The sequence below is a fragment of the Cydia strobilella genome, chromosome Z, assembly GCF_947568885.1.
Source record: "Cydia strobilella chromosome Z, ilCydStro3.1, whole genome shotgun sequence".
NCBI lineage: Eukaryota > Metazoa > Arthropoda > Insecta > Lepidoptera > Tortricidae > Cydia > Cydia strobilella.
In genome coordinates this window covers 59,276,139-59,290,361 of record NC_086068.1, presented here as the reverse complement: position 1 = coordinate 59,290,361, position 14,223 = coordinate 59,276,139, and the positions used below count along the sequence as shown (strand labels likewise).

Here is a 14,223-nt window from a genome sequence, read left to right as displayed (position 1 = left end):
TTATTCTTCTTCTCGTGGTGAGGATTTTTTTTTTAATGCCTTGTTATATGTTTGTATCCATATGGTAAGTTCTTACAACAAGGTTTGCCAAATGTTATGCTAGATTGAGCAGAACTGGCTGTGTCAAATCATACCTACATCTCACTAACAAAATTCCTATTGGGTTTGTATTAATTTTCATAACTAATCTTCTACAGACCTTAGATTAGAACAAATGGCCTGCGACGGGTCCACACAGTGCTAGCATACGCGCGAGGCAATTTCCTTGCGCACAAAACGGCCAGTGTAGACGTGCCTCGGCCGAGGCGCGCGTGTGGTATCGACATTTTTAGACGTGCTCGCGCGCGCCGCCTCGGCCGAGGCACGTCTACATCGGCCGTTTTGTGCGCGAGGAAATTGCCTCGCGCGTATGCTCGCTATGTGTGGACCCGGCTAATTACTTGCTACAAATTAAATCGATCAATCAAATCAAATGCCGCAATATATCAAATCACATGTCTTTAATGGTGAGGCTTTTCTTTTTTTTTTAATCTGGTTTTTATGGAGGCTTTGGACACTCTAGGTGAACATGTCAGCCTCATGGATGCTATCATAGTTCCCTACTCAAGGGAGAGGTCAATAAAGTGGTAAACACTGATTGCTTTGTCCGATATAGGCTCTGCCACCAACAATTGATCTGTCCATGGAGAGGCTTTTAAGATACTCCATGTAATTAGGATTATATTTAGATTACAATAGATCTAAATAAAAATACTTATTACTTACGGTTTTTAAACGGTTTTATTTTATTACTGCATCTAAATACTACATTATGTTACTAACAGCAAAGTGTGCTTAATTACGAGTTACACAATTGCCGCAGGGAGGGTATTTGTGACGTTTTCAATCAAAAGGTACCACATTGTCGCTTACCATAAGGACGAAGTTAGATTGTATCTTTATATGAATAACCTATCAGAGCGTCCTTATGGTAAGCGACAATGTGGTACCTTTTGATTGAAAACGACACATTTATTGACCCTTATGTATTTGCATTAAGATTTATGAATTTTGAAGTGTCATTAACATTGGTACAGACCTTTTTTTTGTACATATATCTTTTTATACAATGAAAAAAAGGCCATTAGGCGGGTTCACACACTGCCAGCGAGGAGATTGCCGCGCGAAGCAGTTCGGTCTGTGCAGGAGACGTGTCTCGCCCGAGGCATTGCGGCCGCGAGTGCGTTTGCTTCACCTATGAAATTATTGCGTTTTCGTAGGTGTAAGACTTCATTATAATTCACCATCATCATTCTGTTCACTTATGGCGATATTCATCTAGTATTGTAGAGTAGATTGTTTAGTGTTTATTATAAAAACTATTTTTTTCAGTGAAACATATTATTTGTTACAGCAATTCAATAACCAACAAAACATGTATCCCGGCTATGCAGGGGCGCCACCACAACAGTGGCCTCAACAACAACAACAAATACCACAACCACAACAACCACAACAACAATACAAACAGTATCCCTTCCAACCGGAGTACCCTAACGCCAACCAAATGTACCAGCAACCTTACAACCAGAACTACCCAGGCTACCAACCCCAACCTGGCTACCAATACTACCCAAACCAACCCATCCAGCCTCCGCAGGGTCCCACAGATACCTGGGAAGACAACTGGGACTGGGGCTGGGACGAATCAGCCAAACAGGCCCAACTCGCTGCCCAAAACCAACCACAAATGTTCAACAACGCAAATGTCATAGAAGAAAGCTTCGCTTCAACCGACACTTGGAACTGGTCCATGGGAGACAAGAAAGAAGAGAAACCTACTGAGACCCAAGAACTTAAACCTGAACCACCCAAAGAGGATGTCAAGCTAAGCGATAAGGAGGCTGTTAAGGAAAGGCTGCCGAACTTAGCGCTTGGGAAAAGATTGAACTCCGATTTAACACCTCAGTGGTCTATCGAGTCCCAAATGTCTCAGGAATCCAGCGATCCGCTCCACTCCGAAAGCACGTATCGGAGCGAAAATCAATCTAGGAATTCAACAAAAAGTAGCCCGGGACATAACGATACAACTAACTTCAATTTCCAGGGGGAAGACTTAATGCCCCCGATCGATTGGCCTACGCCGACAGTTGAAGAGATCGAGCGAAGGGACCGGAAATCTGACGAGCTCGCTTCTTCGCTGCAAGAAATGAGCATCGCTAATGATGAGACACAGGAGCGACATGAGGCGCCTTCGCCGTCAAGGTCCCCTGCCGGGATTCCTCCTCCCGTCTCAAACTTACCACTACCGCCTATAAACTTCCCGGCTTCAAGCCAAAACCCCTTTAAGAACACTGGCTCGTTCTCCCATAAAAGCACTCCTAGTAAATCCACCACGCCTAATCAACCTTTCCCAGGGATAACGGCCTTGAATTCGACGCCAGCAGTCAACAAAGTCCAGCACAGAACACCATTAGGCTTTGGAGCGAATCTTGAAACTACTCCGGACAATTCTGAACGCCCAGACCAGCCTCAGGTAGCTTTCAGACCACTGCAAGTTAATCCACAGGTACCAGATAATTTGGAAGTCGCGCCACAGAACGATAGAAACGAGTATTTGCAGACGGCGCATCTGTCTACGGGTGATTATGAGAATACTGACTTCAGTAGGGGCTTGCCGCCTCCACCGGGATTAAGGAGGATGGTCGTAGGCCAACAGGAGTCTAATGCCGACGAGCCGCCGCCAGGTTTATCTCGCATGGTGCCTGGACAGCAGACTGAAGAAGACAATTCCTACAACCAGCCCGACAACTACATGGATAGACACATAGACGGGCAGCCTACGGACGAGAATCCCCGCCCGTACCGCCAAGCCGATGGTCAACAGACCCCCGACTACTCCCAACCACAAAGAACACGACCTATAGGCAGGATGGTCCCCGGCGAACCGAGCAACGACGAATACCCACAATACCAAGCCGGTTACAATGAGCACAGAGTAGTAACAGGTGTGGACCATGATTACCCGAACGCCGGACCTTCTGATATACGAGAGCAGAACGTGGACGGTTCAGATTATACCGAACCACCTAGGAATCCTTTCAACGTCCGCGGAAGCTCTAACGATGTATCCTCCGATTATAATGGACCTCCAGAAGAGCAGCAACGGGAAGTCATGATGGAAGGCGAGAATCTTCAGGATCTAAGCACCGTTGCAGTTTCTGATTTAACTTATACCATCGTTGGCGCTGATACCAACGCAACGGATCCAGGAACGGACAGAAAGACGGACTTATCCGAGAATGACCATCCTATGTCAAGCTCGCGACGTCAATCTATCAACAGGACGTCAGGGGAGGATTCAGAGCGAGATAGAATTAAATCAAGCCCAAGGAGGGACAGGAAACACAAGTCGTCGAGAGACAAGGACAGGGACGATGGGAGATACTCAAGAGACAGGAAGTATGACAGAGATGGAAGGTCCGTGAGGAGAGAGCGAGATGATAAGGATAGGAGGGAGAGGAGAGATGGGAGAGAAAGAGAGGCGAGTCCTGAGGGTAGGAAAAATCGCCGCGGCACCAGGAGTCGTCGGTATGAGACGGAAGATACGGATTACTATAGCGACAGGGAAAGAGAACGCAGGTAAGAAAAATCGTTCACTCTACTCTATACCCTTTGTTTTGTATCATTTTTATAAAATGTTGACTTGCAAAGTGCATATGTGTTCTTCATAACATATCGAGTTGATCTGATGATATAGACTGAGGCAAGCGTGGCGCGTCGCAACAAGTACATGCGGCCCACACCAATTTTGGTGTCTAGCCATACTAGATGCCGCGCACCTAGTTGCGCTTGCGCCACCTAGCGGTCATATTTGTCGTAATAGACGCGTTTTGTTAGAGTGTGAACCTTCTGTACGTAGTATTATTATTTATTCTGTGACTGAAGGTGAACTGGGATATAACGCAACTCGTTGAGACTTTAAACATACCTAATTGAAGAGTAGATAATTGTTTGAAAAAAAAATATAGTACGTAATAAAAGCTGATATTTTTAGCTCTTTGACCGCCAAAGACGTTAACTGACCCATTGCTATAAGATTCACGATCACGCGCCGCCAAGGGCCTGACACTCTTTGATAGAGAAAGATAGTCTTATTGCGATTCCTATAAGAGGAAAGAGATAATAGTGCCATGCTTTGTCGTTATCACCGACCGGGTGGCATCATAGGAGGCGATGGCGAAATTCCAAAATTTATAAGAGTGAAAGAGAAAAAAATCCTATGCTGCCCAAATTTTATACGAATATTCTTTCTCTTACCCCCGGTCGCTCGATGGCGCGTCTATAACTACTTGTATATACTATGTCTATGCGCGCCTCACACGATAGACGTGGCATTCAGAGAGTTAAGCCGGATTTACATTACGAAATTAGTGGCGTGAAATTGATTTCATGACACACAGATTTAATATATACGCTAGATGACGCAAATACCACGATTTGTATTGAAACCAAGCGTGCCGACTTTTTCATACAAAATTTACGCATAATATAATTTTAAAATTAATTATCTGCGATAGGAAATATGTTCTTGCCTTTGGGTGCTCGCAATTTTTGGGCTGTTGCAGTTAATTATCATGTAAGCATTTTTTAAGTTTTCACGGACGGACGGCTGCAACAACTGACGCGCGTGGACTGTAAAGAGCGACGGTCAACCTCGACGCTTGGTCGGGGTTCAACGATGGTACCATAATATTGCATTGTCACCCGACTTACATGCGTATGCAAATTTTCAGCTTCATCGGAAACCGGGAAGATGGTTAAATTAGTTACCTTAGATTCCATTACATAGTTACATACAGGTCGACCTAATAAAAGCGTGTTAATAATGGGCTTTTACCAGAAAGATATTATCTTTATAGACGTTACCGCGAAGGCTCGTACTCCTCCAAGCCTCCCCGCCCGGACGATCATCGTCGTTACGACGACCGTCATCGCTACAACACGATCGAGCGCGACCGACGTCACGACGACGACGAGCGACGACGCTACGGACGCTACAGGGACATTGACCCCAATCGGAAATATGGAAGCTTGAGGAGGGACGAGGATAGAAGAGGTAAGTTACTGACACACTGCAAGTTAAACCAGGGGTGTGAAACTTCTTGCTTAACAAACTAGGCTCCGTTCGGCTCAGCATTGCTCCGAGCCAGCTAGCTTCACAAACTACACCTCAAAATGTGTGGCTTGGCCGTTTCGCTACCCTCACAAGCCTCACATGGGCGTGGTGAAAAATGTATTCGGGGCATTCCACATGAATGTCCCTTACGAACTGCTTTTTCCTTATATAGCAGCTAATTCAATCAAATCCGTAAAGCTCGAGAATATACCGCCAATATGTAAGCAAAGTCATGAAGTATTACCAGACCCAATATCATTTTCTCAGCTTTTTCAGAACTATTAGAAGACAGTAAGGGACATTCACGTGGAATACACGATTCACTGTTCATTATTTTTTATTATACGTATATCCTGTAGGGTACCGCTACCTGTGCTACAACCTACGACGAAAGACTGCTAACTGATATGATTCTAATATCGGTTTGATGTCAGTGCACCTTTGAATTGGCATCTGTATGGCGTGTAAATGTAGATATTTGTTATCTTTAATATCTTGGAAACCGGAACAAGTTTTCGTTTTAGACAAATATTTAGGGCATGTTTCACAATGTCCAAGTAAAGTATTGGATAGCTAATTAACAAATAAATTAACTGCCAGATAAAATTTCCTACAAAAAAAGCACTTTATCCAGCAGATAAAGCTTATTTGGAGATTGTGAAACGCCAACGATGACTTTATTCGTCAGATAAGTGGCAAGTAGCTTATTCAGAACTTTACTTGGACATTGTGAAACAGGCCCTTAGTATAGGACAAATCGAAAATCAATTTATATCACAAAGAAGATCCCTAAAAAGAATTTATATCATTTAAAATACTTATCACGCGCCTGGCGCGTCCGTATCTCTGAGATTGCGTGTGAACACGATAAGAATATCGGCCGGTTATCATAAATCAATTCAATACATATCCGATTTATCCAGGCTAGTATACGAGTACAGTCAAATCGTTTAGTTTCCGTACCATTTTGTACCTTGTCACAGTGACAATTAATATGAGAGTCGCTACTCTCGCGGACCTCATACTATTGTTACTGTGAGAAGGTACAAAATGGAACTAGAATGGAACTTGAAGATAGGGAGCGTGCATGAACTGTAGGGGGCAGCATTTGCTTTGCTTTATAGTACTATAGGTAGGACCTGGGGCCTTAGGAGGCTATAGTTTTTATAATGGAAATCAAGCCAATCTAATTCTAGTATATTAATATATTTAGTATATTTATTTATTTATTTTACAGTCGTGACATTTTCGGGTGACGTCAAAGACCCCGATATAAAAGGTATTTGTGAAGATGCATGCGTGTGATCGCATTAACACGTCAAAAATATGAGGTCCCTTTGTTTGACATAATTATTGAAAGGCATAATGTAATGATTGTCATATTATCATTAGTTATAATTCTGAAACCGTTAACTTTTCAGGATTTTCTTCACGTTATCCTGTAGATAGGTTAGGTTAGGTTAGATTTGTTTTATGGCAATCCTGAAAAGTGACGCGTTTCTGAGAAAAACCAAATTATGACTAACGAAAATGTGAACAAACAATACATTATGACTTAAAACTATATGGGAAACAATAGAGACCCCAAAAATATCTATACATTTCAGAACATTAAGTTTTAAAGGTTTAGCACATGACGAATTTTATTATATATTTTTTTACTTATTGATAAACATAAAGAAAAGGCCAGTAATAATGGATTCTTTGAGGTTATTATTTATAAAACCCTAAGGCACTAAAGAAGAAGTAGTTTATGTGACTGCTACATAGCAAGGCATTAAAATACTAGTGTGGATGTATGAAACTCGATTTCAGCTCGTTTCGTAAAAGCATCACACTAGTGTTTTAATGCCTAATTATGTACAGTTCCATAAACTGCTTTATCTACACACATATTAAGATTTTAGATGTGTTCAGGAACCGTATGTAACGACCTAACGACCGCCATTTGATCACACGCTCGTGTGATGTTCTTGTGATACTTGCTGTTTTAACGCCTTTCATTATATAACACTTGCAACCTACACTCGTGTTTTAATGACTTTCATTATAGCAGTCACATAAACTGCTATTATTTTTGCAAGTTGGTTTTTTGGGGGTGTGGGGAAATAAGGGCTACCGTTTTAGTGCCCACCAGTTGGCGCCACTGTAGATGTAGGTTCAGAAAAACAGATCTCAAAATTCTTCTATGCTTATCTTTATAAAATCAATACGTTCTAATATACACAACGGTATTTTAACGTCTAAATGTCTCATTTTTTCAACCTGTTTAATTTTGCATATATTTTAGTTGGCACTTTTTTTTTACCACTAATATATATCTATTGTTTCCCATGATTAATCAAAGATTTACCACAATTATGAATAAGGAGTGAAAATTCCCGATAAAAAAGCTTGAAACCCCCCAAACTTCTATGCATTTGACATTTTGAAAGACCTTCATCCACACTAGCGCCCCTAGCGGCGAAATTAAACGCGGTAGCCCTCATTATGCTGTGAGAGCCGGTGGCGATACGAGTGTAATACATATGTCATATGTCAATCATTTCCTTGCACATCGAGTTGTACATATCATAAGCAAATGCATTATTATTAACAACTGTCACGTTTGTAAAAAAAATTATCCACAACATTAAAAATAATCTTTCGTTGGGTGATCTCACTACAAGTTCCTAACTAACTTTTAAAATAGGTTTGTATTGTGAAGCGATTGTATGAAATATTCAGATTTGGGATTTTTTGTGTACTCAGAATTAAAAATAAATGTAAAAATTAGACCTCACGTGTATTTTTCTATAGTGAACGAAAGTAAGAAAAAATATTATATCTCTTGTCTATCTTGTCATCTTTGTACATGTACAGTCAGATATATCGGAGCGGTTCTCAAAAATATCTAAACACGCACTATAACGCCTTGACCATAGAGGCGTGTTCAGATAATTGTGAGCGCATTGGCCGCTCTGATAATCTTTCTACAATACTATTTAAAAAAACTTGGTCTTCTAATAATATTGTCTTCGGTTACCGCGATTGTTACTCATGAAATAAAACTATGAAAACGGATTATATCGCGTATATTGAATTTATAATACATCGACGTTTCGAACCCTTTACAGCGTTCGTGGTCAATGGGTGACTGAGGAAATACCAGAAGTACCAAATGTAGTATTTCCTCAGTCACCCGTTAACCGCGAACGCTGTAAAGGCATAGGGCGGACACGCTATACATCACTTGCGTTTCTATGTGTGAACGGCACGTCTGTACACGCGTCATGCGTCATAGTGTAAGTTGTTTAAAAACAATACTGAGCGGCCGACAAACGGCCGTCAATCTGGTGTCGCGGGGCGAGGTCATTCGAGTCGGGGCGGAGCGGTGCGTGGCCGTTCTGTATGATAATACTATTACTTATTCTGTGGTAAAGGGTTCGAAACGTCGATGTATTATAAATTCAATATACGCGATGTAATCCGTTTTTATAAATTTCTTGGTCTTCTAATATCTATCTCTTTCAGGTGACCCGTACTCGTCTCCCTCCCGCGCGGAGTCCCGCGACGCGGGTCCCACCGACGACGAGTTGAACGACACTCTCGCGTCTACAGATTCTCGCCGTCGGTCTGACAGGGACCGAGAGCGGGACAGACATAGGCGTCGGCACCGTACTGATGCGTACTATGATGGTAAGGATAACACGCCAACCGCCAGGTCAGAATAGAGGTGTTTAATTCATGAAAGATTTTGAAAATGCAGGGCATATGGTTCGGACAAAAAATACTAAATACTGCAATTACCTACCCCATCATGCCGTGCTAACCCCTCATAAGCCCACGACACCCCTTAGAGTCGTAATGGACTGTTCATTTCAAACTAACAATGGTAGTATTCAATGCAAAGGTACAGTAAACCAAGACGACTTAGTCAACATATTGCTAAGGTTCCGAAAATAATAATATGTAATAAGTGCAGATATCGAACGTATGTACCGAATGATTTATATCAACCCCAAACAATGACATTTAGTGTATTCTATGGCGCGAAAATCCTACAGAACCTTTACGAATAGACACCATTCGATACATAGGCTGTTTTCTCTCCAACTCCTGTCCTGACACCTTCGATCTCCACCCACGTGCCAACAAGAGGTATGAGCACTGTGAATGTCATCTCGCTTTGTGTGGCACAGCACAGCGGATGTCATTCCAGATCTAGAGCAGAGCCCAACTGGGGAAGTACCTCCACCTAACAGAAAACCGCAGCCAAATAATACTAGATCCTACTCATAGTGTCGTGTTCCTGCCGGTGAGTAAGGTTGCCAGAGCTCAACAGTGCGGAGTGTTAGGGTCGGCAACGCGCATTTAACTCCTCTGGATAGGATAGGCTACGGAGACTGCTGATGTTTAGCAGGCCGTATGCTTGTTTGCCAAGTGCGAGTCGGACTCGCCCACCGAGGGTTCCGTACTTTTTAGTATTTGTTATAGCGGCAACAGAAATACATCATCTGTGAAAATTTCAACTGTCTAGCTATCACGGTTCATGAGATACAGCCTGGTGACAGACAGACGGACAGTGGAGTCTTAGTAATAGGGTCCCGTTTTTACTCTTTGGGTACGGAACCCTAAAAATGGAAACTATAGGTCTAGACTAAGAGAAGAAACTGTAACAACATTTTTTGTATGACCGTTTGTTTCATATTTCAATAAATATATAAAATTGAGCATTTCGTTGAGGCCGTGTGTGTATGTGTACCGCTTTCTAAAAAAAAACCGGCCAAGTGCGAGTCAGACTCACACACAGAAGGATTCCGTACCATTAACTATAAAAACGGTCACCCGTCCGTGTGGTGACAACCAGGCTGTATCTCATGAACCGTGATAGCTGAACAGTTGAAATTTTCACAGATGATGTATTTCTGTTGCCGCTATAACAACAAATACTAAAAACAGAATAATACAACAAAAGTGATTTTTTTGCAGTTTTTCCTTAATGGTACGGAACCCTTCGTGCGCGAGTCCGACTCGCACTTGGCCGGTTTTTTATTAAACATATCTTTATACAGAAACACTAGAAAGTACCTATCTTGTAAAGGTAAAAGGTTACACAGATATCAGTTATACATAAAACTCAGTGAATAGCATTGAAATACTTAATAAGTAATAATTTTAAACCTAATTATAAAAGGACAGTGAGAATATGGTGTCAAAAATAATCAATAAAAAAAATTTTCCCAAACATGCTATGTAATATTGATATTACGTTCTTTATATTAGGCTGGGAAATATCACGTTTCAGGCGCGGCTAGACGAGAGGTCTGTAATGAAATTTCATACAAAGTTGCAGGCCTAGGCCGGGAAGTGGCTTTTTTTTATTTCTATTTCACATATAATTGTGGCACAGCATCAAGGCATTCAGCCATTAAAAAAAAACTATAAGCAATATTTGCTTTTTGGTTCGTTTATGACATTCTGCCAATACGCCTATTAAATTTTTTTTTTAACCTGACGGGCTCTATGGTACTAGGGCCATTAGAGCGGTAGGACTGTGTGGGGGGTGGCCTGGGGAAATTCCAGGACCCTTCCGCATCACACGAGACGGTTTTGCTACGCTGGAATAGTTAATGAAAAAAAAAGCGATATTTGCTTGATATATATAGTTGGTCAAGCAAATCTTGTCAGTACATTAGAACAAAAAAAACTATACTCATTCTTTTCTTTTGGGTGTTAGTACTAGAGTAAGACAAAGATAGTATGATTCTCTCTGTCTATGTTTGAGAAAAGCACTATACATACATCGGCGTGAAATCGGGTTGTCGGCCTCATGACTATCCGGCCTCACTACGTTCGGCCGGCAACCCCTTCCTTCCCGGCCTCTGTAGTAATGTACTATTACATCTCTCTCCAGCAGGTTATGGCAGCGTATACTCAGACCCGTACGCGCTCCAACGCCAACAATACCAGTACTACGAGCACTTACGCCTCACTAACCCCACTCGTTACATGGAGATATACAAGCAAATCATGGCCGGGCAACCGCCGCCACCCCCGCCACCTGAATATCTGGCTGCGGCCAGCAAAATTACTGCCATGCAAGGTTAGTATATGGAATCCCACTCGTTACATGGAGATATACAAGCAAATCATGGCCGGGCAACCGCCGCCACCCCCACCACCTGAATATCTGGCTGCGGCCAGCAAAATTACTGCCATGCAAGGTTAGTATATGGAATCCCACTCGTTACATGGAGATATACAAGCAAATCATGGCCGGGCAACCGCCGCCACCCCCACCACCTGAATATCTGGCTGCGGCCAGCAAAATTACTGCCATGCAAGGTTAGTATATGGAACCCCACTCGTTACATGGAGATATACAAGCAAATCATGGCCGGACAACCGCCGCCACCCCCGTCACCTGAATATCTGGCTGCGGCCAGCAAAATTACTGCCATGCAAGGTTAGTATATGGAACCCCACTCGTTACATGGAGATATACAAGCAAATCATGGCCGGACAACCGCCGCCACCCCCGTCACCTGAATATCTGGCTGCGGCCAGCAAAATTACTGCCATGCAAGGTTAGTATATGGAACCCCACTCGGTACATGGAGATATACAAGCAAATCATGGCGGGGCAACCGCCGCCACCCCCACCACCTGAATATCTGGCTGCGGCCAGCAAAATTACTGCCATGCAAGGTTAGTATATGGAACCCCACTCGGTACATGGAGATATACAAGCAAATCATGGCCGGGCAACCGCCGCCACCCCCACCACCTGAATATCTGGCTGCGGCCAGCAAAATTAATGCCATGCAAGGTTAGTATATGGAATCCCACTCGTTACATGGAGATATACAAGCAAATCATGGCCGGGCAACCGCCGCCACCCCCGCCACCTGAATATCTGGCTGCGGCCAGCAAATTTACTGCCATTCAAGGTTAGTATATGGAACCCCACTCGGTACATGGAGATATACAAGCAAATCATGGCCGGACAACCGCCGCCACCCCCACCACCTGAATATCTGGCTGCGGCCAGCAAAATTAATGCCATGCAAGGTTAGTATATGGAACCCCACTCGGTACATGGAGATATACAAGCAAATCATGGCCGGACAACCGCCGCCACCCCCGTCACCTGAATATCTGGCTGCGGCCAGCAAATTTACTGCCATGCAAGGTTAGTATATGGAACCCCACTCGTTACATAGAGATACACTACCGCTCATAACTATTTAGGCACTCGTAATTTTTTCCATACAATTGTATACAAAATCGACTTACAGAATTATACCGCTAAGTAAGTCGCAGTCGGGTAACAGTTTTTGTGCAGTTCATTTTTTTAATTTAACAGACATACCGAGCTTCAAAATGGTGTACATTGCCTATTTACCAAATGGCAAGCGTAAAAAGATCCATAAATCGTTTTATTTTGTATGATCGACTACATAAGGGTTTTATAAATCGTTGCATAAATTAAACTCGAAATTTTAAAGGATGTCTTTGGCAATAATTTGAGGCTCAATATATTTACCTAAATAAAAATTCAATCCAACATGTAACAGAGTAATTTGCCTGCGATCGAACAGTATTATTTTGAGAATAATTTTTGTATACAATTGTATGGTGAAAATTGAGGGTGCCTAAATACTTTTAATCGGGAGTGTATACAAGTAAATCATGGCCGGACAACCGCCGCCACCCCCGCCACCTGAATATCTGGCTGCGGCCAGCAAAATTGCAAGGTAAAATCAGAGACAACCTCAACTACTTAAGGGAGCACATAAGACAATCAAGGTCACCACACGTAAGCGCTCCCATACTATTATGTAGTATGGGAGCGCGACCGCTGATTTCAGTTGCGTCCACATTTACGACCGGTACTCGTGGATATTCATTTTGGAAGTTAAAAAAAAAACATATTTCGACTTGTATTTCCATATATTTTTAAGTTTCCAATTTATTGTGATATATTGTATTGCTCATTTTCTATCTATTTAACTAGATCTAGTTATAAAATTCAACATGTGTCAACAACCCTATTTCACAAGTAAAATGAGGACAGACTTCAAAAATCACTTGCGTTTCTATGTGTGAAAGGCACGTCTGTACACGCGTCATGTGTCATTGTGTAAGTTGCTTAAAACCAGTACTGAGCGGTCGGCAAACGGCCGTCAATCTGGTGTCGCGGGGCGAGGTAATTCGAGTCGGGGCGGGGCGGTGCGTGGCCGTTCTGTATGATAATACTATTACTTATTCTGTGCCTATGTACGGCCTATGCTTCATAATTGGGTGTCTGTGTAGTCTGTGACTGTAAGACTGTAACCTACTATTTCCAGGCTACGGAGCTCTTGGTTATGACAACAGAGGCGCAGAGGGCGGCAGCGTACATTCTGGCCGCTCGAGCGCCAACGGGCTGAAGGGAACTGATACGTAAGTGTATACGCTTAGTGTGGTATTTGGCTTGACACGTCACGCGCTTCGGGGACATTGTTCAGTGCTGTAGTATCTTAGAGCATTTTAAACGCGCGGGGTGTAGTTGTATCGTTTTCAAGTAAAACGTACCGCATTGTCGCTTGCCATAAGGACGCTTTGAACAAATACCATCCTCAAGGTAAACGAAAATGTGGTACCTTTTGCTTGAAAACGTCAGTTGACGCGGCCGGTCGTAAACTTCAGGTAGATCATGAAATTCGGGAATCGTGAAAATCATTTCATCGTTCCCTGAGTCGACGGAGCCCCGCTACGCGGGGCTTCTATTTCTGGACTTTTTGCCCTGCGGGCCATCTGAAACACCCTAACGAGCCTCTATCTATTGGTTTAATGTGACTACCGTCAATAGGCGTTTTCTAAAATAAATATTGAAAACCTGATTCTTTCAAATCTGGATATTCTTGGGCTCATTCTACTCAGAATCGACAGCATTCTCCATCCTGCCATTAAAAAAAATGTCCATTCCATTACGTCACGTTTTAGTGTGAAAAAAAAATTTCATTCAGTTTTCATACAAATTTTTGGGACATTTTAATCATCAGTATTGAATATGCTAGAGATTCTGAGTTGAAAGAACC

The 14,223-nt window shown here is 42.7% G+C and overlaps 1 protein-coding gene across 3 annotated transcripts in view; it reads left to right on the top strand.

Annotated features, from left to right (window-relative positions):
• Nucleotides 1-14,223, top strand: part of LOC134754723 (protein transport protein Sec16A) — a 104,335-nt gene that overhangs the window by 1,583 nt on the left and 88,529 nt on the right. For 2 of the 3 annotated variants that reach the window (XR_010128968.1, XR_010128966.1), the window contains exons 2-7: nucleotides 1,394-3,621; nucleotides 4,902-5,098; nucleotides 6,396-6,437; nucleotides 8,672-8,836; nucleotides 11,058-11,243; nucleotides 13,492-13,585. The gene's annotated coding sequence lies outside the window, so the exon portion shown is untranslated. The remainder of the gene's footprint in view (nucleotides 1-1,393; nucleotides 3,622-4,901; nucleotides 5,099-6,395; nucleotides 6,438-8,671; nucleotides 8,837-11,057; nucleotides 11,244-13,491; nucleotides 13,586-14,223) is intronic. The other variant, XR_010128967.1, reaches the window with a different exon arrangement.